This window comes from Monodelphis domestica, chromosome 3 (assembly GCF_027887165.1).
Source record: "Monodelphis domestica isolate mMonDom1 chromosome 3, mMonDom1.pri, whole genome shotgun sequence".
Taxonomy (NCBI): Eukaryota; Metazoa; Chordata; class Mammalia; order Didelphimorphia; family Didelphidae; genus Monodelphis; species Monodelphis domestica.
The window spans coordinates 130,770,431-130,782,672 of NC_077229.1; the positions used below are offsets into that span (position 1 = coordinate 130,770,431).

The window sequence follows — 12,242 nt, forward strand, 5'->3', positions numbered from 1 at the left end:
AATCTGAAATGTCAAACAGTCAATTAGAAATGCCGGGTAAGCAGTTAGTGATGTGAAACTTAGAAGAGTGAATAAGGACTAGATATATAGATCTGGAAATCATCTGCAGAGAGATTATAATTGAACATTTGGAAACTAGTGGGCTTAAAAAGAGAAAAAAAGGTAAATATAAGAAGATGACCCAAGAAAGAGGACTGGCATGGCCTTATTAGGGTTCAGACAGAAATGATGAAGCAACAAAAGAGATTGGACAGGAGTATTAATATTGATATGAAGAAAACCAAATAGAAGAAAATCACAAAAAGAGGAGTAAGTATTTAGATATATTTTTTCTGGGTTATACATATACTATCAAATAAAAACATTTCCATATTACTCATTTTTATAGGTGAATAATCTTATAAAACCAAAATCCCAAGTCATATACCCAAAAAGTCAAGTGATAAATTATGTTTTTATATATTTATTCATTGCATTTATATTCCAACATTCCTTTTCATAAGTCCCTCAAAATTGTTCTGAATCATCATATTGCTATTAGTAGCAAAGTCTATCATATTTTGTCATTCCATAATGTTTTAGTTACAATGTATGATGTTCTCCTGGTTCTGCTCAATTCACTCTGCATTAGAATACATAGACCTTTCCAGTTCTTTCCAAAATCATCCTGTTCATTCCTAATAGCCCAATAATATTTCATCACTATCATATACCACATTTTGTTCAGCCATTCCCAAATTGAGACAACCCTTTAGTTTCCAATTCTTTGCCACCACAAAAAAGCAGCTATTAATGTATTATAAAGCAGTAATCATCAAAACAATCTAATACTGGCTATGAAATAGAAGTGTGGATCCATGGAATAGATTAGGGGTAAATGATCTCAGCAATATAGTATTTGATAAAGCTAAAGATCCCAGATTTTGAGATAAGAACTATATTTGGCAAAATTTGCTGGGAAAATTGGAAAACATTATGGCAAAAATTAGGGTTAGATCAACATCTCACAACCTATACCAAGATAAGTTCAAAATGGGTATATGATTTAAATATTAAGAGTGACATTATAAGTAAATTATGGAAAAATAGAATACTTTACTTGGCAGATCTGTGGAGAAGGGAAGAAATTATGACCAAACACAAGATAGAGAACATTACAAGATATGAAATGAATAATTTTGATTATATTAAATATAAAAGATTTTGTACAAACAAGACCAATGCAACTAAGATTAGAAAGGTTGCAATAAACTGGGAAAAATGTATAACAAATTTCTCTGATAAAGGTCTTATTTCTCAAGTATATAAGGAACTAAGTCAAATTTATGAGAATCCATGTCATTCCCCAAAAGCTAAATGGTCAAAGAATATAAATAGGCAATTTTCAGATGAAGAAATCAAAGTTATCAATAATCACATGAAAAAATGTTCAAAATTCCTTTTGATTAGATAAATGCAAATTAAAACAACTCTGAGGTACCACTTTAAACTTATCAGATTGACCAATAAGACAGTAAAGGAAAATAATAAAGTTGGAGAGAATATGGCAAAATTGAGATACTAATGCATTCCTTGTGAATTTGTGAATTGATTTGACCATTCTGGAGGGCAATTTGGTATTATTCCTAAATGGCAAGAAAGAATGGATATTTTTTGATCCATCAATACCACTACCAGGTCTGAATCCCAAAGAGATTTTTTAAAAATGGGAAAGGACATGTTTGTACCTTCATACATTTTATAAAGAGGTGAAATAGATTATCTCTAAAGTCAATATGCTCATCAAAAAAAGCATCAATTACTTACTTTGTATCAGACACTGTTATAACGGTAGGGATAAAAAGAAAAAAACAATGAAACAATATTTGACAGCAAAGAACTTGCATTTTTTAAGGTAAGCATCATTGAAGCATATAAAGGTATATAAAATATGTGCAAAATATAAGACAATTTCATAGGGAGAAAGACATTAGTCCATGAATTAGAAGGAAAAGTACTATTAAGGTCTACTATAGGAGAAGGCATTTTAGATGAGTCTTGAAGAAAACTTGGGATTCCAAGGCAAGAGGGCATTCCCATTCCAAGCATGTCCAACACCCTGTACAAAAGACAAGAAGAGAAGATGGAGCAATTTGCGTGACAGACAGTAAAGCCAATTCAGCTAAAGGGACAGATAGTACAGTAAGATTGGAATATTATGTTCTAATCAGTTGTAAAGGATTCAAAGTGCTAAACAGGTAAATTTGTATTTGATCCTAGATGTGGTCAAAGAACCATTTGGTGTTTGTAATTAGGAGTGGGAGCTTCTCCAGTTCAGCCTCCACCTCTTCCTCATGTTCTCTTCCACGGTCTGGGGTACATAATATGATTCTTAGGTGTTCAGTTTCCCAAAAATTTTCTATGGAAAATCAAGGGAAGTAGACCATGATTGCCATGAGCAACTTGAAGAGCAGGACACCTTTACAGAAGCTTGATCAAGGTCCCATCATTGTAAAAGCCTCCAAGGCAGGACACTGTCAGAGTTCCATTATCTCATCTTGCTTAATTGGTTGAGGCCATCTTTTCATTTCTCCTTTACCTCCTGGAAGGTAGCAGAAAGCTAGTATTGCAACATGGTTGGATTCAAGTCTACAGAAGTCCCCCCCACCCGACATAGCCACCATGAAATTTCTTGGGGCTGGTACTGCCACCTGCATCGCTGACCTCATCACCTTCCCCCACAGCCAAAGTCTGGCTGCAGATTCAGGGAGAGTCAGGGGGCCATCTGCACTTCCTCTACCAGTGCCCAGTATTGGGGTATCATGGGCACCATTCTAACCATGGTAAAGACCAAGGGTCCTGGCAGCCTGTTCAATGGGCTGGTGGCTGGATTGCAGTGCCAGATGAGTTTTGCCTCCAATTTGGCCTCAATGACTCTGTCAAGCAATTCTACCCCAAAGGGTCTGAACATGCAGGCTGTACCACAGGGGTATTGGCAGTAGGTGTAGGCCAACCCACAGATGTGGTGAAGGCACATTTCCAGGCCCAGGCTTCTGCAGGTGGAAACTGGAGATACCAAGGCATGGTGGATGCCTATAAGACTATCACCCAAGAAGAGGGGCTTTGTAGCCTATGCAAAGGAACTTCACCCAATGTCGCCCACAATGCTGTTGTCAAGTATGCTGAGCTGGTGACCTCATCAAAGATGCCCTCCTGAAGGCCACTTCACTTCAGCCTTTGGGGCTGGCTTCTGCACCACCATCATCACCTCCCTCATGGATGTGGTCAAGATGAGACACATGAACTCTGGCCTTGGGCTATTATGCCACTGCTGGACACAGTGCTCTCACCATGCTTTGGAAGGAGGGGCCCCAAGCCTTCTACAAAGGGTCCTTCCTTCCTCTGCTTGGGCTCCTGGAATGTAGTGATGTTTGTCCTCTATGAGCAACTGGAACAGGCCCTGATGACAGCTCGTGGTTCCCAGGAAGCACCTATCTGAACCCTCTCCTGCCAGCTTTCTGCCTTATTCCCCTGCCTTCCCTTTGAGTCCAGGCCCCCCAACCTCATCCCTTTCTATTGTTTCCTCTTTCCTCTCCTCCCCAGATCCACCCTTTACCCTCTTAAGAATTGGTCCCGGGGGCAGCTGGGTAGCTCAGTGGATGGAGAGTCAGGCCTAGAGATGGGAGGTCCTAGGTACAAATCTGGCCTCATCCACTTCCTAACTGTGTGTCCCTGGGCAAGTCACTTAACCCCCTTTGCCTAGTCCTTACCACTCTTCTGCCTTGGAGCCAATACACAGTATTGACTCCAAGATGGAAGGTACGGGTTTTTAAATTAAAAAAAAAAAAAGAATCGGTCCCATTTAATTCCTTCTCTAGTCCCCTTCCTTTGCCATTGCAGCTTCACCCAGTTCACAAGCACCTTATGTCCAATAAAGCTAGACCAGAACACCTCCTCTCAAAAAATAATCCGTAAATTTAGGGAGGTCACTGACTGCTTTGTGAAGGCTATATGGCAGTGATGGAGAACCTTTTAGAGATGGAATGCTGGGCCCCAACCCCACCTCACCACCAGAGATCATGTACCATGCTTCAGCCTCCCACCAAATGATGGACATGCCTTGTTCCCCTTTACCCCACACAGGGGATGGAGAAAACACTTCCATTGGGCTGCCAGGCAGAGGGACAAGAGAAGTAAAAAAATGTCATCAGGCACAGTGGAGAAAGGAAGGGAGAAGCTCTACTTTAGTTCCTCTGCCTTTCTAGTAATAAACTTTCAGGTTGGGGGGGGGGCATCCACATGACCACAACAAGCACTCTGTGTGCCATCTTTGGCACCTGTGCCTTAAGTTCACCATCACTGTATGGGAATGGAGAAAGAATTGAAGCAGGGAAACCAATTAGAAGGTTAGTCTGGATTATAAATTATAATGGCTTGAATAAGAGTAGTTCTCAACTCACAAGTCAAGGAGAAAATGCTACAAATAACAAGAAAAAAGAAAATTCAAATATCAAGGTTCCACAATCAGGAGAGAATCTAGCACTACATCAAAAGTTCAGATGGCATGGAGGATAATATTCTGAAAGACATAGAATCTAGGCTTACAACCAAAAATCACCTACTCAGTGAAACTGAACATAATACACCAGGGGGAGGAAATGGATATTTAATGAAATAGAAGATTTCCAGGAATTCTTAACAAAATGATCAAAGCTAAAAATAAATTTTGATCACCAAATGCTATGTTCAAAATGAACATATGAGTTTTGCCTCCAATTTGGCTTCAATTCTACCCCAAGGAGACTGAACATGCAGGCTGTACCACAGGGGTATTGGCAGTAGGTGTAGCCCAACCCACAGATGTATTCAAAATGTTCAAAAGAAATATAAAAGGGTAAACAGAAAAATCTCAAGGGAATCAGTAGAATTAATCAAATCAATCACCTCCTGCATGGGAAAGTGATAAATAGGATACATAAGATTTCTATAATACAAGAGATGCCTAAAGTTCTTAATATAGTTAAAATAATCAAGGGAAATAAAGGGGTAAAATGGTTTAAAAGGGTTTCCAATTGTATGAGAAAATTAGAATATCTAAGATATTTGTGGTACCAGAGATATTTATGATACTTAAGTGTTTCATAAATCTTAAAGCTCTATATACATGTTAGCCATTATTCTTTATAATACCAGAATGTAAGCTTCTATTTCTACTTCATGTTTTTGTTTTGTCTGGAACATAGTGGTGCTTATCAATCTTCGGTCAAATTGAATTTGCTGATTAATGGTCATTTTAGAATTCTGTATCATTGTGCATTTCATTTATGACATTGACTTGAACCCAGAAGAAGACTCGAAGCAAAGTGTGGAATGAAAGGAGGAGTAATAGGAGGAGAGAGAATACTTTCTTTTATTAAAAATATTTAGTGCTCTGGCTTAAATAAAATATATATTTTTTCAAAGTTGCTAGTGTAGGAGAAAGTAAGGAGGCTTCCTTTCCAAGGCACAAGGAAAGCTCAAACCCATCTAAAAGAATCCCGTCATTGCCAAACCCTAGACAAGGAGTTTCCTAGGCTCAAATTTCCAATAGTTCCAATCAAATCAACCATGCTTATCCAGCAGCATTTTTTTGCTAGTGAAGTCAGTGTTCTTTCATAAAGGAAATTATATCAGCCAAATTTTGGAGGGCTTGAGGATCCTAGCATTTCCTGTCCCATTTGGGAACTGTTTTTTCATGGATAACTTTTCTTAAGAACTAAGATCTACATTTGTCACCCCAATAATAACCATTCTGTTCTTTTTTTCCATGTCATCTGATTTTCAATGCATTTATTTTTCAGAATGAAATCACTAGCATGAAGAGGGAAAAGGCCAAAGTGGAAAAATTACTAAGATTTTAAAGGATGTCCTGTGTTATATTTCTATTGCTCTGGGGAACAGTATTTTCAGATAAGAAATCAAAGAAAGCAAAACCCAGAAACATAGTCTCTTGGAGGAACCAAAAATATTTTATAAATACTTCTTTGGTCCTAATGGATTCATTTGATTAAAGGAAAGGAGAAAAAAAAAACTCAAAGTGAATTACTAGTATTATAATTAGCCTAGAAATAGTTCACATTGAATTCATACAAATGTGAATTGGAATACTGATTTTATATAAAAATGACAATATTTATACATGTGGTTTTGTACATTGCACATAATATTTTATCATAGACAGCATGACTAATTGGACTCTGGAGTTGGATTCAGGAATACATTGGTCTAAAGCCTTGCTGCAATACTTCACAGTTGTTTTGTCATGTGCAAGGCACTTCAGCTATCTAGAGACTCTGTTTTGTCATCTATAGATTGGGGATAAGCATAACGGTTGTTCCTACTTCACAAAGTCATTATGAGGATCAAATGAGCTCATATGTAGAAAATTCCAGATCAGTGTCATTTTTCACGGTAGTCACACAAATATTCCAATCTTCAAATGCTATTAAGATACCAAGGCTTGTGCTATTATTTAGAAGAAATCCCCTACCTGTTAGAATACATATTTGGGCCTTGAAGGGGAAGACAGCAGGACAAGGGAACTTCCAGTTGGGGATGATGATCAAATATGGAAATGCTCCCAAATGCCCCGATCTTATCAAAAAAATCTCTTGAGTTTTTATTACTTTTCACACTACTCATTTTTTTAGTATATGGTTTCTTGCTCTGATATTTATCTGCCCTATTCTTTAAGATCATGTGAACTTACAGCTTTTTGTATTAACATTATCTAGTACAAAACCTTAAATATAATAGTAATAATAATAATAAACATTTGTTTTTCATTGATGAGGATAATAAAGAAAAAGGATGAGCATGAAGGGAAAGATAATGAGGATGAAAACAATAATGAGAACAGTAATAAGGATGTTGGAAATGGTACCTACCTTGCATGTTCTTTGGTCTCTACTTCCAATAGTACTTCTGAGTTTGTAGACTTTTTTTATCAGCTGTGTCTTATCCTAGAACTTCCCCGACTACTTGGGGCTGGAGGGCAGTGGGGGTGGGGGTGGGGACAGGTAGCTTCTGACCAAAGAACATATCTCTGCCATACTAACCACCTGTATCCATTAGTGAGTTTCTTTCAGGACCTCTAGGCCAAGCAGACATCATAGTCCTTTCAGCTGTGTTTCTGACTGGCTCTCTAGATTTTTTGAGGGCATATGTAAATATATACATTATATATGTATATATATATATATTTAAAATATTTTTCTTTCATTTTTAACTACAGAGAGTAACACAGTATCTCCCATGTGTTGTTGTTTAGTCATGCCCAACATTTGTGATCAGTTTACAGATAAGATCCCAGGAAAAGTCTAAATGACTTGATTCAGATAGCCAGTAAGTTTCACCTCTAAGGTTTTGAACACTGACTTCATGTCCAGCTGCCTTTCTATCCTCTAATAGACTCTTACATGAATATTTCATCTATAGTATAGAATAACATTTCATTTATTTTTACTAAATGATAAATGTTGTGAGAAGGCTACTCACCCTACTCACCATATTGCCATTTTTAAATGCTGTTCTAGTCTCCTCTAGGACAATAGTCCCTTGACTTCTCATATATTCCAATCCTTTGCTGCTACCTAAGATTCCATCATTAAAAATGGGATACTTCCTTTGAGATATTTCTCTATTCCCTGTTGAAAGGTGAAAACCTCAGGAAGAGGTGATATTTTAGTAGCTATCAGTCCCTTATCCCTTAACATTATGTTGACTGAGTTAATGATAGCAAGGACTCAAATTCCCATACTTCTTTAAGGTTGACAAGCTGTTTTCCTCCCAACAATTCTGTCAGATAGAGAGTGAGAGAATTACGAGCTACTTTTTCCAGATGAGATCACTGAGACTCAGAGAAAAATTATTTTTCAAGTGTCATATAGCTGGGAAACATTGAAGCCTGGATTTAGATACAAGTTTCCTATTGCAACAACAAAATGCTTTACTATGAAGAGGTTTAATAATATTTTTCTGAGCACTAGTTTTGATAGAGATTAATAGAAATGGTACCTCTGAAGTACAAGAAAGGGGAAGAATAGAAAAAGTAAGACCACAGAAAATAGATCTTAATGGCATATATATTTTTCCCCCTTGGGCTACTATCTGAAAAAAAGGGAAACATTCATTAGAGAGTGTATTAAAATTAAAAAAATGTTCATAATTCCATTCAAATCAGTTTCCTTATTGCTCTAGATAATTTCATCAGTTGCTTTCAGGTTGAAGAGATATTTTATCAAGGATCAACTGAGTTCTGTAGTGATCTCCTTAGAGCAATAAGGTTCTCAAAGTTTGATTTAAGAAGTACTCAAGACCATGGTAGGGGGTCTGTGAGGGGGTCTGTGAAAGCACTTTAAACCTACAAACATGTTTTTCATAAGGCAAATGTCAATATGACCCACACATACAAAAATTTTTGAAAGGGAATACTTAATAATTGTTAACAGTATAAAAGAGTCTTGAGACCAAAAGTTTTGAGAACTTCTTGTTTAGTGGATATAATTTCATATTTGTATTTCTTAAAAAGACTAATAATTGCTATCAGAGGTCAATGTAAAAAATGGTAATGTTCCTTAAAAATAAGGCAAAGGATTTCAAAGAAGGCTTCTCTATTCTTGAGATTATAGGCACAATGAATAGTTCATAATAATTCTTATGATGATGATCATAATGATGATCATGATGTTCATGAGGACAATGACAACTAAAGAAAGGGCTTTAAGGCGAAGGAAAAAACAAGGTGATCTAAAGAAGCAGGAGAAATATTTGACCTAATTCAATAGACCAGAACACAGATGAATGTGACACAAAGGAAAAAAGTAATGAAACAAAATATGTCATAATGGACATGAAGCTTTCTTGTCCCTGATACATACTAACTATATGATCCTGACTAAGTCTTTTAAATTCTCAGATAACTAACCAACTACTTTTTCTTTCTTTTTTTTAAATCCTTACCTTCCGTCTTAGAATTAATACTAAGCATTGGCTCTAAGGCAGAAGAGAGATTAATGGTAGGTAACTGGAGTTAAGTAATTTGCCCAGGGTCACAAAGCTAGGAAGTATCTGATGACAGATTTGAAACTAGGACTTCCCATCTCTCTGCATGGCTCTCTATCAACTGAGCTATATAACTACCCCTCTAAGCAATTATTTAAGACTAAGAAGCAGTTAAGTCCCAAGACCTCCTTTATAAAGCAAATATTCTTCCTGGGACTTCTCTTTATGAAAGAAATAAAACCTCCATTTGAAAAATATCTATAGAAATTTGCAAAAAAGGCCTAGAGGTTTGGTAAGATGAGACTCATGAATAGAATATGGCTTTCAGTAGGTACAATATTTAAAAAGAAATAATACATATATAAAGAGATAGAATTGGAAGATAGAAAGGACATTATATATTAATTAAGAAAATACACTCATCTGAGAAAATCCAATAATGGAAAAGGAACATGGTGGAGAACATTTGATTGATAAAAAGAAAAAGATGAAATGTGTTATTTTTCTTTGTAGAGTACTATAGATACTATGGAAATTAAAAAAAAAAGATATTAGAAAAGAGGTCACATGACTGCTATAGAAACATACTAAAGTCATGATTATCCAGTAGCTGAAGTAAGAGAAGAGAGGTTTTGCCATCCTGATCTTAATTAATTCAAAAGCAAAAATAGATTTTAAAATACTAATTAAAAATAGAGAAAATATATTTCTAAATACCTTAGATAATGAAATAATATGTACATATACATACCAAATGACAGAGCATCCAATTATTAAAGGAAAAATTAAATATTTTACAAAGAAAACTAGTATAATAGTGAAGGATTTCAACTTTTTCCTCTCAGAAATAAATAAACCTAATTGTAAGATAAATAAGATGAATGTGAATAGAAAGGAATATACTTTTCCCCCTTTAGAATCCTTATTTAATTACTTTCTTGTGGGATATAATTCTTTTTCTTATTTATAAAATTTATTTACATGTATTTCAGCCCTTCCTTCCCCTCCCTACATCATAGAAAGCATCATCCCACAAACAGATTTTTATATATTGATTATGTCTTTCATGGTTTTTTGGGGGGGTTCATTGTTTGGAGGAATCATTCACAAGTTAGTATTTAAGTATGTAGCTGTATATAATCTCTCTAGGATCTACAGATTTTATTCATTATTCTATGTATTTCTTTCTAAGTTTTTTTTTTAAATTAGCATGCTAATTATTTCTTATTTTGTAAGAGTATTCAATCACAACCATATAATTTGTTTAACGATTCCCCAATTGATGGATATCCCCTTAATTTTCAATTCTTTGCCACCACAAAGAGAACTGCTATAAATATTTTGGAACATACAGGTGCCTTTACTTCTTCTCTAATCTCCTTGGGAACTGATCCAGCAATGGTATAGATAAGCCTAAGGGTACACTTACCTTTAGAACTCTTTTAGTATGTTGCTCTCCGACATGGTTAGCTCAGTTCATAGTTCTACCAACAGTGTTTTAGTTCCTGCATTTTCTCACATCCCCTCCCACATGTGTCATTTTGCCTTTTTGTCATGATAGCCAATCTGATGGATGTGAAGTGATATCTCAGAATTCTTTTGGTTTGCATTTCTTTAATCATTAGTGATTTAGAGCATGTTTTTCTGTACATATATGTGGATTTTATTTCTTCATCCAAAAATGTCTGTTCATACTTTTTCCCCATTTATCAATTGCAGGATGGCTTATATTCTTATAAATATAACAAAGTTCTTTATATAGATTAGATATGAGACCTCTGTTCCTGAGACTGATTATAAATCTCTCTCATTTTGTTTTCTTTCTAATATTAACAACATTTTTTTTTGCACAAAACCTTAATTATAACATACTCCAAATGATCTACTTTACATCTGACAATGGTCTTCATCTCTTATTGACTCATAAATTCCTCTTCTATCCATAAATGTGATAGGTAGTATATTCTCTGTTCTTTTAATTGACTTATGATTTCTTGTTACGTATAGATCACATGTCCATTTTGTTCTATCTTAGTGTATGGTATAAGAAAGTGATCTATACCTGGTTTCTGCCAAGTTATTTCCATTTGTCCCAGCAATGTTTATCAAATGGTGATTATTATCCCCAAAAGTCAGATCTATGCTTTTGTAAAAGCAAGGTTACTATAATCTTTTATTATTGTTTGTTATATGTCTGACCTGCTCCATTGATTAATTTCTTAAAGAGTACAAGGTAGTTTTGATAACTACTGCTTTATAAGATGATTTAAAATCTGGTACTACTAGGCCTCCGTCCTTTGCATTTTTTATTACTTTTTTGATATTCTCAATCTTTTCTTGTTCCACATTAATTTCTTTATTTTTCCTAGCACAATGAAATAATTTTTGATGATTGGAGCATAATTTCTTTTCTCAGCTACATAGGGCACATTTGCAGAACCTTATGATGTATTGAGGAATAAATATCTGACTAACAAATTTAGAAAAATATCTTAAAAACATCATTTTGGGCACATTATGCAATGAAGTGAAAAAACTGGTTGAAAAAATTAATAACCAGTACAGTTACAAGATATAAAATAAACCCAAATAAATAGCTAGCATCTACATATATTTAGATAGCTATGACCAACAAAACAGTAAGAAATGGAAAGGAAAATTCCATTTAAAATAAATGCAAACAGTAAAAATACTTGAGAATCTGCCTGCTAAGACTAACCCAGGAATCATATGAACACAATTACAAAATACTTTCCATACAAAAATAGATCTAAACAACTGAAGAAATGTTCATTGCTTATGGGTATATTGAATCAATATAACAAAAAATTATAATTCTACCTACATTTATTTATTGTGCACCTTACTAATTAAGCTATCAAATAATTACTTTATAGAGCAAAATAATAATAACAAAATTCATTCAGAAGAACAAAAGATTGAGAATATCAAAGGAATCAATATAAAATGTAAAAGACAGTTGTCTAACAGCATAAGATTTTAAAATATCTAACAAAGCAGAAATCATTAAAACAATCTACTGGCTAAGAAATAGAGTGGTAGATCAGTAATAATTAAACATATAACACATAGTAGTAAATTATTATAGCAATATAATATTTGATAAAGTTTCTGAGGCAAGAACATAACATTTGACAAAAATTACATAGGAAACTAGAAAGTAGTATGACAAAAATTAGGCACAGATCACCATCTAACAT

General features: G+C 34.8%; 1 pseudogene; it reads left to right on the top strand.

Annotated features, from left to right (window-relative positions):
- The first annotated feature begins 480 nt into the window (after positions 1-480).
- Positions 481-3,611, top strand: LOC130458330 (dicarboxylate carrier SLC25A8-like; annotated as a pseudogene).
- The last annotated feature ends 8,631 nt before the right edge of the window (positions 3,612-12,242 follow it).